This window comes from Hyla sarda, unplaced genomic scaffold, assembly GCF_029499605.1.
Source record: "Hyla sarda isolate aHylSar1 unplaced genomic scaffold, aHylSar1.hap1 scaffold_1848, whole genome shotgun sequence".
Classification (NCBI taxonomy): Eukaryota; Metazoa; Chordata; class Amphibia; order Anura; family Hylidae; genus Hyla; species Hyla sarda.
Window position 1 is genome coordinate 1 of NW_026608497.1, and position 15,981 is coordinate 15,981.

General features: G+C 46.0%; 7 non-coding genes across 7 annotated transcripts; all 7 read left to right on the forward strand.

The window, feature by feature from the left end:
* The first annotated feature begins 1,240 nt into the window (after positions 1 to 1,240).
* LOC130314754 (U2 spliceosomal RNA) lies at positions 1,241 to 1,431 on the forward strand. Its single transcript, XR_008862382.1, has one exon. It is a non-coding gene; the product is annotated as a U2 spliceosomal RNA (small nuclear RNA).
* A 2,089-nt stretch (positions 1,432 to 3,520) lies between these two features.
* Positions 3,521 to 3,711, forward strand: LOC130314766 (U2 spliceosomal RNA). Its single transcript, XR_008862393.1, has one exon. It is a non-coding gene; the product is annotated as a U2 spliceosomal RNA (small nuclear RNA).
* A 2,091-nt stretch (positions 3,712 to 5,802) lies between these two features.
* Positions 5,803 to 5,993, forward strand: LOC130314778 (U2 spliceosomal RNA). The gene has a single exon (XR_008862404.1). It is a non-coding gene; the product is annotated as a U2 spliceosomal RNA (small nuclear RNA).
* Positions 5,994 to 8,084: 2,091 nt separating this feature from the next.
* LOC130314783 (U2 spliceosomal RNA) lies at positions 8,085 to 8,275 on the forward strand. The gene has a single exon (XR_008862409.1). It is a non-coding gene; the product is annotated as a U2 spliceosomal RNA (small nuclear RNA).
* Positions 8,276 to 10,372: 2,097 nt separating this feature from the next.
* Positions 10,373 to 10,563, forward strand: LOC130314785 (U2 spliceosomal RNA). The gene has a single exon (XR_008862410.1). It is a non-coding gene; the product is annotated as a U2 spliceosomal RNA (small nuclear RNA).
* A 2,090-nt stretch (positions 10,564 to 12,653) lies between these two features.
* LOC130314755 (U2 spliceosomal RNA) lies at positions 12,654 to 12,844 on the forward strand. Its single transcript, XR_008862383.1, has one exon. It is a non-coding gene; the product is annotated as a U2 spliceosomal RNA (small nuclear RNA).
* A 2,086-nt stretch (positions 12,845 to 14,930) lies between these two features.
* On the forward strand, positions 14,931 to 15,121 carry LOC130314756 (U2 spliceosomal RNA). The gene has a single exon (XR_008862384.1). It is a non-coding gene; the product is annotated as a U2 spliceosomal RNA (small nuclear RNA).
* The last annotated feature ends 860 nt before the right edge of the window (positions 15,122 to 15,981 follow it).

Consider the following 15,981-nt stretch of genomic DNA (forward strand, 5'->3'; position numbering starts at 1 on the left):
TAAAAATGCTCTAGAAGCTAAAGTCGCAGAAATGTCACACATATTTGGCCTGCAACTTTCTGTGCGACAAATTCAGACAGGAAAAATCAGTATAAATCCTTAGAAAATTATCCCCCAGTGTCTCCATCTGCTGGCGGTATTGAATAAGCATTGCTGCACTGATGGGGTATGCATTAGACGAAAAAAAAGAAGAAAAAGAAGAATAATACGCCCAGAAAAGAGGCGAAAAGGAGAAAAACGTAAAAAAACGTGAAAAAAAAGTAAGAGGAAGAGAAGGGAAAAAAAGGTGGAAATGGGTTTAAAAGTGATTTCGGCGGAGAAATATATATATATATATATATATATATATATATATATATATATATATACGCGCACACACACACATATATATAAACGTATTCTCCGTTGAGATATTGCAGCCGCTGCTGTGTCCAGGCCCAGGAGCCTTAGCACTGTGCTGTGATGTCACTCAATACCACTGACATCACTAGGTGTAAACAACATCTCTCCTTTGCTGTGTATGTGACTATGGAGCTGTTTGGTGATGTCGTCTATTATGGCCTTCATAGAAGCAACAGGAGATTGTTGCATCCATCTAGAACCCTCAGAACTACAGTGCTATGATGTCACTCACTTCCACAGGCCTTGCAGAGTGTAAACAACAACAACCCAGCTTTGTTGTGTATGTAACCATAGGGATTGTGATGTCACCTAGAACCTTCACAGCAGCGACAGCTTTATGAGGAGCATCAGCACTGCTCTGCCTGAGCAGAACCATCACCGCCATAGGTTGTCAAATAACCCGGATTTAACCCACACAGGTAAGTCCAATGGGGTGCAGGCATGTCCTCTATGCTTACAGCTTCCCGTGGGTGTTGGTTTGATACCGTTTGGGGACAGCCAAGGAGGCATCTGCAGGCAACAAAGGTAGGTGTGTGCTTGTGTGTGTGTTTCCTATGCAGATCCTAAGCCCAGTGTCACATGCAAGTAGGAGGAGTAAGAAGGGTTCCTGGCAAATCCGGGTTATGGATTGCATTTAAAAAGGCCCCGTGGGAGTGCAATGGGCCCCTGTCTTGCTGCTTAGCAATAATGGTATGGGTTTAGGTTCTGCTGTGTGTACTGGTGGTTGACTGCCCCCCAGCCCAGAGTGTGCATGGAAAATTGTCTGGCAGCCTCCCTGACAGCAAGCAGTGATAGTGCCCATGAAGGGGACCTTGTTGGGCCCGCCCCTTTCACGGTTATCGCTTCTCGGCCTTTTGGCTAAGATCAAGTGTAGTATCTGTTCTTATCAGTTTAATATCTGATACGTCCCCTATCTGGGGACCATATATTAAATGGATTTTTGAGAACGGGGGCCGATTTCGAAGCTTGCTTCCGTCGCCCTATGCATTGACCCGATATGGCAGTATCTTCGGGTACAGTGCACCACCCCCTTACAGGGTTAAAAAGAAAGATTCCTACTTTCATTGCTACCTGCTTGCTGGCTAGCCAGCTAGCCAGCCCTGTGGGCCTTGCTGCTGCTGCTGCTGCTGCTGCAGCCAAAAAACAAAAGGTGGTGCTGCTGCTGCTTCTGCTGCTTCTGCTTGTGTCTGGCCGCTGTTGGAGCGTCCAGGCACAGGACTTCTGCTGCTGCTGACTAAATGGCCTCCTTAATTGGATCATTTGAGTAGCCAGCACACCTGTGCAGGTAGGGCATGACATGATAGGCAGCTGCCTTGATAGCGGGTGGGTGCTGAATGTTCCTAATTGACAAAATAAGATTAATGCTTATGAAGAAATATAAAATCTCATCCCTTCCCCAATATCGCGCCACACCCCTACCCCTTAATTCCCTGGTTGAACTTGATGGACATATGTCTTTTTTCGACCGTACTAACTATGTAACTATGTAACATAACATGGGGGGGTCTCCTGGCTGTTCACACAGGTGTGTCATTGCTGTACATTGACCATGCATTGCTTCTGTGGTATTGCAAAGGCAAAGACAAATGCTTCCAGCCATCCATTGCACTAATGGATTGGTCATCAGCTGGCTGTCTATGTCCCGCATCAATATAGACCAAAGTACAGAGGGTTAGGCTATGCTATAGTGCACCTACCTGATGCATCAGAAGGTGCGAGGCCCTTGCTAAATTCTGTGCACAGACTTTGAGATCTATGCTTTAGACTGTATCTAAACCTGCTCCAACATGGACTGACATTCTGGCCTACTTTCAGCCGATGCGACTTGTCTGTCGCTGAACAGTCGCTTTTTATGTATTCAGCACCTATGTATAATGTTGTAAAAATGCTCTAGAAGCTAAAGTCGCAGAAATGTCACACATATTTGGCCTGCAACTTTCTGTGCGACAAATTCAGACAGGAAAAATCAGTATAAATCCTTAGAAAATTATCCCCCAGTGTCTCCATCTGCTGGCGGTATTGAATAAGCATTGCTGCACTGATGGGGTATGCATTAGACGAAAAAAAAGAAGAAAAAGAAGAATAATACGCCCAGAAAAGAGGCGAAAAGGAGAAAAACGTAAAAAAACGTGAAAAAAAAGTAAGAGGAAGAGAAGGGAAAAAAAGGTGGAAATGGGTTTAAAAGTGATTTCGGCGGAGAAATATATATATATATATATATATATATATATATATATATATATATACGCGCACACACACACATATATATAAACGTATTCTCCGTTGAGATATTGCAGCCGCTGCTGTGTCCAGGCCCAGGAGCCTTAGCACTGTGCTGTGATGTCACTCAATACCACTGACATCACTAGGTGTAAACAACATCTCTCCTTTGCTGTGTATGTGACTATGGAGCTGTTTGGTGATGTCGTCTATTATGGCCTTCATAGAAGCAACAGGAGATTGTTGCATCCATCTAGAACCCTCAGAACTACAGTGCTATGATGTCACTCACTTCCACAGGCCTTGCAGAGTGTAAACAACAACAACCCAGCTTTGTTGTGTATGTAACCATAGGGATTGTGATGTCACCTAGAACCTTCACAGCAGCGACAGCTTTATGAGGAGCATCAGCACTGCTCTGCCTGAGCAGAACCATCACCGCCATAGGTTGTCAAATAACCCGGATTTAACCCACACAGGTAAGTCCAATGGGGTGCAGGCATGTCCTCTATGCTTACAGCTTCCCGTGGGTGTTGGTTTGATACCGTTTGGGGACAGCCAAGGAGGCATCTGCAGGCAACAAAGGTAGGTGTGTGCTTGTGTGTGTGTTTCCTATGCAGATCCTAAGCCCAGTGTCACATGCAAGTAGGAGGAGTAAGAAGGGTTCCTGGCAAATCCGGGTTATGGATTGCATTTAAAAAGGCCCCGTGGGAGTGCAATGGGCCCCTGTCTTGCTGCTTAGCAATAATGGTATGGGTTTAGGTTCTGCTGTGTGTACTGGTGGTTGACTGCCCCCCAGCCCAGAGTGTGCATGGAAAATTGTCTGGCAGCCTCCCTGACAGCAAGCAGTGATAGTGCCCATGAAGGGGACCTTGTTGGGCCCGCCCCTTTCACGGTTATCGCTTCTCGGCCTTTTGGCTAAGATCAAGTGTAGTATCTGTTCTTATCAGTTTAATATCTGATACGTCCCCTATCTGGGGACCATATATTAAATGGATTTTTGAGAACGGGGGCCGATTTCGAAGCTTGCTTCCGTCGCCCTATGCATTGACCCGATATGGCAGTATCTTCGGGTACAGTGCACCACCCCCTTACAGGGTTAAAAAGAAAGATTCCTACTTTCATTGCTACCTGCTTGCTGGCTAGCCAGCTAGCCAGCCCTGTGGGCCTTGCTGCTGCTGCTGCTGCTGCTGCAGCCAAAAAACAAAAGGTGGTGCTGCTGCTGCTTCTGCTGCTTCTGCTTGTGTCTGGCCGCTGTTGGAGCGTCCAGGCACAGGACTTCTGCTGCTGCTGACTAAATGGCCTCCTTAATTGGATCATTTGAGTAGCCAGCACACCTGTGCAGGTAGGGCATGACATGATAGGCAGCTGCCTTGATAGCGGGTGGGTGCTGAATGTTCCTAATTGACAAAATAAGATTAATGCTTATGAAGAAATATAAAATCTCATCCCTTCCCCAATATCGCGCCACACCCCTACCCCTTAATTCCCTGGTTGAACTTGATGGACATATGTCTTTTTTCGACCGTACTAACTATGTAACTATGTAACATAACATGGGGGGGTCTCCTGGCTGTTCACACAGGTGTGTCATTGCTGTACATTGACCATGCATTGCTTCTGTGGTATTGCAAAGGCAAAGACAAATGCTTCCAGCCATCCATTGCACTAATGGATTGGTCATCAGCTGGCTGTCTATGTCCCGCATCAATATAGACCAAAGTACAGAGGGTTAGGCTATGCTATAGTGCACCTACCTGATGCATCAGAAGGTGCGAGGCCCTTGCTAAATTCTGTGCACAGACTTTGAGATCTATGCTTTAGACTGTATCTAAACCTGCTCCAACATGGACTGACATTCTGGCCTACTTTCAGCCGATGCGACTTGTCTGTCGCTGAACAGTCGCTTTTTATGTATTCAGCACCTATGTATAATGTTGTAAAAATGCTCTAGAAGCTAAAGTCGCAGAAATGTCACACATATTTGGCCTGCAACTTTCTGTGCGACAAATTCAGACAGGAAAAATCAGTATAAATCCTTAGAAAATTATCCCCCAGTGTCTCCATCTGCTGGCGGTATTGAATAAGCATTGCTGCACTGATGGGGTATGCATTAGACGAAAAAAAAGAAGAAAAAGAAGAATAATACGCCCAGAAAAGAGGCGAAAAGGAGAAAAACGTAAAAAAACGTGAAAAAAAAGTAAGAGGAAGAGAAGGGAAAAAAAGGTGGAAATGGGTTTAAAAGTGATTTCGGCGGAGAAATATATATATATATATATATATATATATATATATATATATATATATACGCGCACACACACACATATATATAAACGTATTCTCCGTTGAGATATTGCAGCCGCTGCTGTGTCCAGGCCCAGGAGCCTTAGCACTGTGCTGTGATGTCACTCAATACCACTGACATCACTAGGTGTAAACAACATCTCTCCTTTGCTGTGTATGTGACTATGGAGCTGTTTGGTGATGTCGTCTATTATGGCCTTCATAGAAGCAACAGGAGATTGTTGCATCCATCTAGAACCCTCAGAACTACAGTGCTATGATGTCACTCACTTCCACAGGCCTTGCAGAGTGTAAACAACAACAACCCAGCTTTGTTGTGTATGTAACCATAGGGATTGTGATGTCACCTAGAACCTTCACAGCAGCGACAGCTTTATGAGGAGCATCAGCACTGCTCTGCCTGAGCAGAACCATCACCGCCATAGGTTGTCAAATAACCCGGATTTAACCCACACAGGTAAGTCCAATGGGGTGCAGGCATGTCCTCTATGCTTACAGCTTCCCGTGGGTGTTGGTTTGATACCGTTTGGGGACAGCCAAGGAGGCATCTGCAGGCAACAAAGGTAGGTGTGTGCTTGTGTGTGTGTTTCCTATGCAGATCCTAAGCCCAGTGTCACATGCAAGTAGGAGGAGTAAGAAGGGTTCCTGGCAAATCCGGGTTATGGATTGCATTTAAAAAGGCCCCGTGGGAGTGCAATGGGCCCCTGTCTTGCTGCTTAGCAATAATGGTATGGGTTTAGGTTCTGCTGTGTGTACTGGTGGTTGACTGCCCCCCAGCCCAGAGTGTGCATGGAAAATTGTCTGGCAGCCTCCCTGACAGCAAGCAGTGATAGTGCCCATGAAGGGGACCTTGTTGGGCCCGCCCCTTTCACGGTTATCGCTTCTCGGCCTTTTGGCTAAGATCAAGTGTAGTATCTGTTCTTATCAGTTTAATATCTGATACGTCCCCTATCTGGGGACCATATATTAAATGGATTTTTGAGAACGGGGGCCGATTTCGAAGCTTGCTTCCGTCGCCCTATGCATTGACCCGATATGGCAGTATCTTCGGGTACAGTGCACCACCCCCTTACAGGGTTAAAAAGAAAGATTCCTACTTTCATTGCTACCTGCTTGCTGGCTAGCCAGCTAGCCAGCCCTGTGGGCCTGCTGCTGCTGCTGCTGCTGCTGCTGCAGCCAAAAAACAAAAGGTGGTGCTGCTGCTGCTTCTGCTGCTTCTGCTTGTGTCTGGCCGCTGTTGGAGCGTCCAGGCACAGGACTTCTGCTGCTGCTGACTAAATGGCCTCCTTAATTGGATCATTTGAGTAGCCAGCACACCTGTGCAGGTAGGGCATGACATGATAGGCAGCTGCCTTGATAGCGGGTGGGTGCTGAATGTTCCTAATTGACAAAATAAGATTAATGCTTATGAAGAAATATAAAATCTCATCCCTTCCCCAATATCGCGCCACACCCCTACCCCTTAATTCCCTGGTTGAACTTGATGGACATATGTCTTTTTTCGACCGTACTAACTATGTAACTATGTAACATAACATGGGGGGGTCTCCTGGCTGTTCACACAGGTGTGTCATTGCTGTACATTGACCATGCATTGCTTCTGTGGTATTGCAAAGGCAAAGACAAATGCTTCCAGCCATCCATTGCACTAATGGATTGGTCATCAGCTGGCTGTCTATGTCCCGCATCAATATAGACCAAAGTACAGAGGGTTAGGCTATGCTATAGTGCACCTACCTGATGCATCAGAAGGTGCGAGGCCCTTGCTAAATTCTGTGCACAGACTTTGAGATCTATGCTTTAGACTGTATCTAAACCTGCTCCAACATGGACTGACATTCTGGCCTACTTTCAGCCGATGCGACTTGTCTGTCGCTGAACAGTCGCTTTTTATGTATTCAGCACCTATGTATAATGTTGTAAAAATGCTCTAGAAGCTAAAGTCGCAGAAATGTCACACATATTTGGCCTGCAACTTTCTGTGCGACAAATTCAGACAGGAAAAATCAGTATAAATCCTTAGAAAATTATCCCCCAGTGTCTCCATCTGCTGGCGGTATTGAATAAGCATTGCTGCACTGATGGGGTATGCATTAGACGAAAAAAAAGAAGAAAAAGAAGAATAATACGCCCAGAAAAGAGGCGAAAAGGAGAAAAACGTAAAAAAACGTGAAAAAAAAGTAAGAGGAAGAGAAGGGAAAAAAAGGTGGAAATGGGTTTAAAAGTGATTTCGGCGGAGATATATATATATATATATATATATATATATATATATATATATATATACGCGCACACACACACATATATATAAACGTATTCTCCGTTGAGATATTGCAGCCGCTGCTGTGTCCAGGCCCAGGAGCCTTAGCACTGTGCTGTGATGTCACTCAATACCACTGACATCACTAGGTGTAAACAACATCTCTCCTTTGCTGTGTATGTGACTATGGAGCTGTTTGGTGATGTCGTCTATTATGGCCTTCATAGAAGCAACAGGAGATTGTTGCATCCATCTAGAACCCTCAGAACTACAGTGCTATGATGTCACTCACTTCCACAGGCCTTGCAGAGTGTAAACAACAACAACCCAGCTTTGTTGTGTATGTAACCATAGGGATTGTGATGTCACCTAGAACCTTCACAGCAGCGACAGCTTTATGAGGAGCATCAGCACTGCTCTGCCTGAGCAGAACCATCACCGCCATAGGTTGTCAAATAACCCGGATTTAACCCACACAGGTAAGTCCAATGGGGTGCAGGCATGTCCTCTATGCTTACAGCTTCCCGTGGGTGTTGGTTTGATACCGTTTGGGGACAGCCAAGGAGGCATCTGCAGGCAACAAAGGTAGGTGTGTGCTTGTGTGTGTGTTTCCTATGCAGATCCTAAGCCCAGTGTCACATGCAAGTAGGAGGAGTAAGAAGGGTTCCTGGCAAATCCGGGTTATGGATTGCATTTAAAAAGGCCCCGTGGGAGTGCAATGGGCCCCTGTCTTGCTGCTTAGCAATAATGGTATGGGTTTAGGTTCTGCTGTGTGTACTGGTGGTTGACTGCCCCCCAGCCCAGAGTGTGCATGGAAAATTGTCTGGCAGCCTCCCTGACAGCAAGCAGTGATAGTGCCCATGAAGGGGACCTTGTTGGGCCCGCCCCTTTCACGGTTATCGCTTCTCGGCCTTTTGGCTAAGATCAAGTGTAGTATCTGTTCTTATCAGTTTAATATCTGATACGTCCCCTATCTGGGGACCATATATTAAATGGATTTTTGAGAACGGGGGCCGATTTCGAAGCTTGCTTCCGTCGCCCTATGCATTGACCCGATATGGCAGTATCTTCGGGTACAGTGCACCACCCCCTTACAGGGTTAAAAAGAAAGATTCCTACTTTCATTGCTACCTGCTTGCTGGCTAGCCAGCTAGCCAGCCCTGTGGGCCTTGCTGCTGCTGCTGCTGCTGCTGCTGCTGCTGCAGCCAAAAAACAAAAGGTGGTGCTGCTGCTGCTTCTGCTGCTTCTGCTTGTGTCTGGCCGCTGTTGGAGCGTCCAGGCACAGGACTTCTGCTGCTGCTGACTAAATGGCCTCCTTAATTGGATCATTTGAGTAGCCAGCACACCTGTGCAGGTAGGGCATGACATGATAGGCAGCTGCCTTGATAGCGGGTGGGTGCTGAATGTTCCTAATTGACAAAATAAGATTAATGCTTATGAAGAAATATAAAATCTCATCCCTTCCCCAATATCGCGCCACACCCCTACCCCTTAATTCCCTGGTTGAACTTGATGGACATATGTCTTTTTTCGACCGTACTAACTATGTAACTATGTAACATAACATGGGGGGGTCTCCTGGCTGTTCACACAGGTGTGTCATTGCTGTACATTGACCATGCATTGCTTCTGTGGTATTGCAAAGGCAAAGACAAATGCTTCCAGCCATCCATTGCACTAATGGATTGGTCATCAGCTGGCTGTCTATGTCCCGCATCAATATAGACCAAAGTACAGAGGGTTAGGCTATGCTATAGTGCACCTACCTGATGCATCAGAAGGTGCGAGGCCCTTGCTAAATTCTGTGCACAGACTTTGAGATCTATGCTTTAGACTGTATCTAAACCTGCTCCAACATGGACTGACATTCTGGCCTACTTTCAGCCGATGCGACTTGTCTGTCGCTGAACAGTCGCTTTTTATGTATTCAGCACCTATGTATAATGTTGTAAAAATGCTCTAGAAGCTAAAGTCGCAGAAATGTCACACATATTTGGCCTGCAACTTTCTGTGCGACAAATTCAGACAGGAAAAATCAGTATAAATCCTTAGAAAATTATCCCCCAGTGTCTCCATCTGCTGGCGGTATTGAATAAGCATTGCTGCACTGATGGGGTATGCATTAGACGAAAAAAAAGAAGAAAAAGAAGAATAATACGCCCAGAAAAGAGGCGAAAAGGAGAAAAACGTAAAAAAACGTGAAAAAAAAGTAAGAGGAAGAGAAGGGAAAAAAAGGTGGAAATGGGTTTAAAAGTGATTTCGGCGGAGAATATATATATATATATATATATATATATATATATATATATATATACGCGCACACACACACATATATATAAACGTATTCTCCGTTGAGATATTGCAGCCGCTGCTGTGTCCAGGCCCAGGAGCCTTAGCACTGTGCTGTGATGTCACTCAATACCACTGACATCACTAGGTGTAAACAACATCTCTCCTTTGCTGTGTATGTGACTATGGAGCTGTTTGGTGATGTCGTCTATTATGGCCTTCATAGAAGCAACAGGAGATTGTTGCATCCATCTAGAACCCTCAGAACTACAGTGCTATGATGTCACTCACTTCCACAGGCCTTGCAGAGTGTAAACAACAACAACCCAGCTTTGTTGTGTATGTAACCATAGGGATTGTGATGTCACCTAGAACCTTCACAGCAGCGACAGCTTTATGAGGAGCATCAGCACTGCTCTGCCTGAGCAGAACCATCACCGCCATAGGTTGTCAAATAACCCGGATTTAACCCACACAGGTAAGTCCAATGGGGTGCAGGCATGTCCTCTATGCTTACAGCTTCCCGTGGGTGTTGGTTTGATACCGTTTGGGGACAGCCAAGGAGGCATCTGCAGGCAACAAAGGTAGGTGTGTGCTTGTGTGTGTGTTTCCTATGCAGATCCTAAGCCCAGTGTCACATGCAAGTAGGAGGAGTAAGAAGGGTTCCTGGCAAATCCGGGTTATGGATTGCATTTAAAAAGGCCCCGTGGGAGTGCAATGGGCCCCTGTCTTGCTGCTTAGCAATAATGGTATGGGTTTAGGTTCTGCTGTGTGTACTGGTGGTTGACTGCCCCCCAGCCCAGAGTGTGCATGGAAAATTGTCTGGCAGCCTCCCTGACAGCAAGCAGTGATAGTGCCCATGAAGGGGACCTTGTTGGGCCCGCCCCTTTCACGGTTATCGCTTCTCGGCCTTTTGGCTAAGATCAAGTGTAGTATCTGTTCTTATCAGTTTAATATCTGATACGTCCCCTATCTGGGGACCATATATTAAATGGATTTTTGAGAACGGGGGCCGATTTCGAAGCTTGCTTCCGTCGCCCTATGCATTGACCCGATATGGCAGTATCTTCGGGTACAGTGCACCACCCCCTTACAGGGTTAAAAAGAAAGATTCCTACTTTCATTGCTACCTGCTTGCTGGCTAGCCAGCTAGCCAGCCCTGTGGGCCTTGCTGCTGCTGCTGCTGCTGCTGCAGCCAAAAAACAAAAGGTGGTGCTGCTGCTGCTTCTGCTGCTTCTGCTTGTGTCTGGCCGCTGTTGGAGCGTCCAGGCACAGGACTTCTGCTGCTGCTGACTAAATGGCCTCCTTAATTGGATCATTTGAGTAGCCAGCACACCTGTGCAGGTAGGGCATGACATGATAGGCAGCTGCCTTGATAGCGGGTGGGTGCTGAATGTTCCTAATTGACAAAATAAGATTAATGCTTATGAAGAAATATAAAATCTCATCCCTTCCCCAATATCGCGCCACACCCCTACCCCTTAATTCCCTGGTTGAACTTGATGGACATATGTCTTTTTTCGACCGTACTAACTATGTAACTATGTAACATAACATGGGGGGGTCTCCTGGCTGTTCACACAGGTGTGTCATTGCTGTACATTGACCATGCATTGCTTCTGTGGTATTGCAAAGGCAAAGACAAATGCTTCCAGCCATCCATTGCACTAATGGATTGGTCATCAGCTGGCTGTCTATGTCCCGCATCAATATAGACCAAAGTACAGAGGGTTAGGCTATGCTATAGTGCACCTACCTGATGCATCAGAAGGTGCGAGGCCCTTGCTAAATTCTGTGCACAGACTTTGAGATCTATGCTTTAGACTGTATCTAAACCTGCTCCAACATGGACTGACATTCTGGCCTACTTTCAGCCGATGCGACTTGTCTGTCGCTGAACAGTCGCTTTTTATGTATTCAGCACCTATGTATAATGTTGTAAAAATGCTCTAGAAGCTAAAGTCGCAGAAATGTCACACATATTTGGCCTGCAACTTTCTGTGCGACAAATTCAGACAGGAAAAATCAGTATAAATCCTTAGAAAATTATCCCCCAGTGTCTCCATCTGCTGGCGGTATTGAATAAGCATTGCTGCACTGATGGGGTATGCATTAGACGAAAAAAAAGAAGAAAAAGAAGAATAATACGCCCAGAAAAGAGGCGAAAAGGAGAAAAACGTAAAAAAACGTGAAAAAAAGTAAGAGGAAGAGAAGGGAAAAAAAGGTGGAAATGGGTTTAAAAGTGATTTCGGCGGAGAAATATATATATATATATATATATATATATATATATATATATATATATACGCGCACACACACACATATATATAAACGTATTCTCCGTTGAGATATTGCAGCCGCTGCTGTGTCCAGGCCCAGGAGCCTTAGCACTGTGCTGTGATGTCACTCAATACCACTGACATCACTAGGTGTAAACAACATCTCTCCTTTGCTGTGTATGTGACTATGGAGCTGTTTGGTGATGTCGTCTATTATGGCCTTCATAGAAGCAACAGGAGATTGTTGCATCCATCTAGAACCCTCAGAACTACAGTGCTATGATGTCACTCACTTCCACAGGCCTTGCAGAGTGTAAACAACAACAACCCAGCTTTGTTGTGTATGTAACCATAGGGATTGTGATGTCACCTAGAACCTTCACAGCAGCGACAGCTTTATGAGGAGCATCAGCACTGCTCTGCCTGAGCAGAACCATCACCGCCATAGGTTGTCAAATAACCCGGATTTAACCCACACAGGTAAGTCCAATGGGGTGCAGGCATGTCCTCTATGCTTACAGCTTCCCGTGGGTGTTGGTTTGATACCGTTTGGGGACAGCCAAGGAGGCATCTGCAGGCAACAAAGGTAGGTGTGTGCTTGTGTGTGTGTTTCCTATGCAGATCCTAAGCCCAGTGTCACATGCAAGTAGGAGGAGTAAGAAGGGTTCCTGGCAAATCCGGGTTATGGATTGCATTTAAAAAGGCCCCGTGGGAGTGCAATGGGCCCCTGTCTTGCTGCTTAGCAATAATGGTATGGGTTTAGGTTCTGCTGTGTGTACTGGTGGTTGACTGCCCCCCAGCCCAGAGTGTGCATGGAAAATTGTCTGGCAGCCTCCCTGACAGCAAGCAGTGATAGTGCCCATGAAGGGGACCTTGTTGGGCCCGCCCCTTTCACGGTTATCGCTTCTCGGCCTTTTGGCTAAGATCAAGTGTAGTATCTGTTCTTATCAGTTTAATATCTGATACGTCCCCTATCTGGGGACCATATATTAAATGGATTTTTGAGAACGGGGGCCGATTTCGAAGCTTGCTTCCGTCGCCCTATGCATTGACCCGATATGGCAGTATCTTCGGGTACAGTGCACCACCCCCTTACAGGGTTAAAAAGAAAGATTCCTACTTTCATTGCTACCTGCTTGCTGGCTAGCCAGCTAGCCAGCCCTGTGGGCCTTGCTGCTGCTGCTGCTGCTGCAGCCAAAAAACAAAAGGTGGTGCTGCTGCTGCTTCTGCTGCTTCTGCTTGTGTCTGGCCGCTGTTGGAGCGTCCAGGCACAGGACTTCTGCTGCTGCTGACTAAATGGCCTCCTTAATTGGATCATTTGAGTAGCCAGCACACCTGTGCAGGTAGGGCATGACATGATAGGCAGCTGCCTTGATAGCGGGTGGGTGCTGAATGTTCCTAATTGACAAAATAAGATTAATGCTTATGAAGAAATATAAAATCTCATCCCTTCCCCAATATCGCGCCACACCCCTACCCCTTAATTCCCTGGTTGAACTTGATGGACATATGTCTTTTTTCGACCGTACTAACTATGTAACTATGTAACATAACATGGGGGGGTCTCCTGGCTGTTCACACAGGTGTGTCATTGCTGTACATTGACCATGCATTGCTTCTGTGGTATTGCAAAGGCAAAGACAAATGCTTCCAGCCATCCATTGCACTAATGGATTGGTCATCAGCTGGCTGTCTATGTCCCGCATCAATATAGACCAAAGTACAGAGGGTTAGGCTATGCTATAGTGCACCTACCTGATGCATCAGAAGGTGCGAGGCCCTTGCTAAATTCTGTGCACAGACTTTGAGATCTATGCTTTAGACTGTATCTAAACCTGCTCCAACATGGACTGACATTCTGGCCTACTTTCAGCCGATGCGACTTGTCTGTCGCTGAACAGTCGCTTTTTATGTATTCAGCACCTATGTATAATGTTGTAAAAATGCTCTAGAAGCTAAAGTCGCAGAAATGTCACACATATTTGGCCTGCAACTTTCTGTGCGACAAATTCAGACAGGAAAAATCAGTATAAATCCTTAGAAAATTATCCCCCAGTGTCTCCATCTGCTGGCGGTATTGAATAAGCATTGCTGCACTGATGGGGTATGCATTAGACGAAAAAAAAGAAGAAAAAGAAGAATAATACGCCCAGAAAAGAGGCGAAAAGGAGAAAAACATAAAAAAACGTGAAAAAAAAGTAAGAGGAAGAGAAGGGAAAAAAAGGTGGAAATGGGTTTAAAAGTGATTTCGGCGGAGAAATATATATATATATATATATATATATATATATATATATATATATACGCGCACACACACACATATATATAAACGTATTCTCCGTTGAGATATTGCAGCCGCTGCTGTGTCCAGGCCCAGGAGCCTTAGCACTGTGCTGTGATGTCACTCAATACCACTGACATCACTAGGTGTAAACAACATCTCTCCTTTGCTGTGTATGTGACTATGGAGCTGTTTGGTGATGTCGTCTATTATGGCCTTCATAGAAGCAACAGGAGATTGTTGCATCCATCTAGAACCCTCAGAACTACAGTGCTATGATGTCACTCACTTCCACAGGCCTTGCAGAGTGTAAACAACAACAACCCAGCTTTGTTGTGTATGTAACCATAGGGATTGTGATGTCACCTAGAACCTTCACAGCAGCGACAGCTTTATGAGGAGCATCAGCACTGCTCTGCCTGAGCAGAACCATCACCGCCATAGGTTGTCAAATAACCCGGATTTAACCCACACAGGTAAGTCCAATGGGGTGCAGGCATGTCCTCTATGCTTACAGCTTCCCGTGGGTGTTGGTTTGATACCGTTTGGGGACAGCCAAGGAGGCATCTGCAGGCAACAAAGGTAGGTGTGTGCTTGTGTGTGTGTTTCCTATGCAGATCCTAAGCCCAGTGTCACATGCAAGTAGGAGGAGTAAGAAGGGTTCCTGGCAAATCCGGGTTATGGATTGCATTTAAAAAGGCCCCGTGGGAGTGCAATGGGCCCCTGTCTTGCTGCTTAGCAATAATGGTATGGGTTTAGGTTCTGCTGTGTGTACTGGTGGTTGACTGCCCCCCAGCCCAGAGTGTGCATGGAAAATTGTCTGGCAGCCTCCCTGACAGCAAGCAGTGATAGTGCCCATGAAGGGGACCTTGTTGGGCCCGCCCCTTTCACGGTTATCGCTTCTCGGCCTTTTGGCTAAGATCAAGTGTAGTATCTGTTCTTATCAGTTTAATATCTGATACGTCCCCTATCTGGGGACCATATATTAAATGGATTTTTGAGAACGGGGGCCGATTTCGAAGCTTGCTTCCGTCGCCCTATGCATTGACCCGATATGGCAGTATCTTCGGGTACAGTGCACCACCCCCTTACAGGGTTAAAAAGAAAGATTCCTACTTTCATTGCTACCTGCTTGCTGGCTAGCCAGCTAGCCAGCCCTGTGGGCCTTGCTGCTGCTGCTGCTGCTGCTGCTGCTGCTGCTGCAGCCAAAAAACAAAAGGTGGTGCTGCTGCTGCTTCTGCTGCTTCTGCTTGTGTCTGGCCGCTGTTGGAGCGTCCAGGCACAGGACTTCTGCTGCTGCTGACTAAATGGCCTCCTTAATTGGATCATTTGAGTAGCCAGCACACCTGTGCAGGTAGGGCATGACATGATAGGCAGCTGCCTTGATAGCGGGTGGGTGCTGAATGTTCCTAATTGACAAAATAAGATTAATGCTTATGAAGAAATATAAAATCTCATCCCTTCCCCAATATCGCGCCACACCCCTACCCCTTAATTCCCTGGTTGAACTTGATGGACATATGTCTTTTTTCGACCGTACTAACTATGTAACTATGTAACATAACATGGGGGGGTCTCCTGGCTGTTCACACAGGTGTGTCATTGCTGTACATTGACCATGCATTGCTTCTGTGGTATTGCAAAGGCAAAGACAAATGCTTCCAGCCATCCATTGCACTAATGGATTGGTCATCAGCTGGCTGTCTATGTCCCGCATCAATATAGACCAAAGTACAGAGGGTTAGGCTATGCTATAGTGCACCTACCTGATGCATCAGAAGGTGCGAGGCCCTTGCTAAATTCTGTGCACAGACTTTGAGATCTATGCTTTAGACTGTATCTAAAGCTGCTCCAACATGGACTGACATTCTGGCCTACTTTCAGCCGATGCGACTTGTCTGTCGCTGAACAGTCGCTTTTTATGTATTCAGCACCTATGTATAATG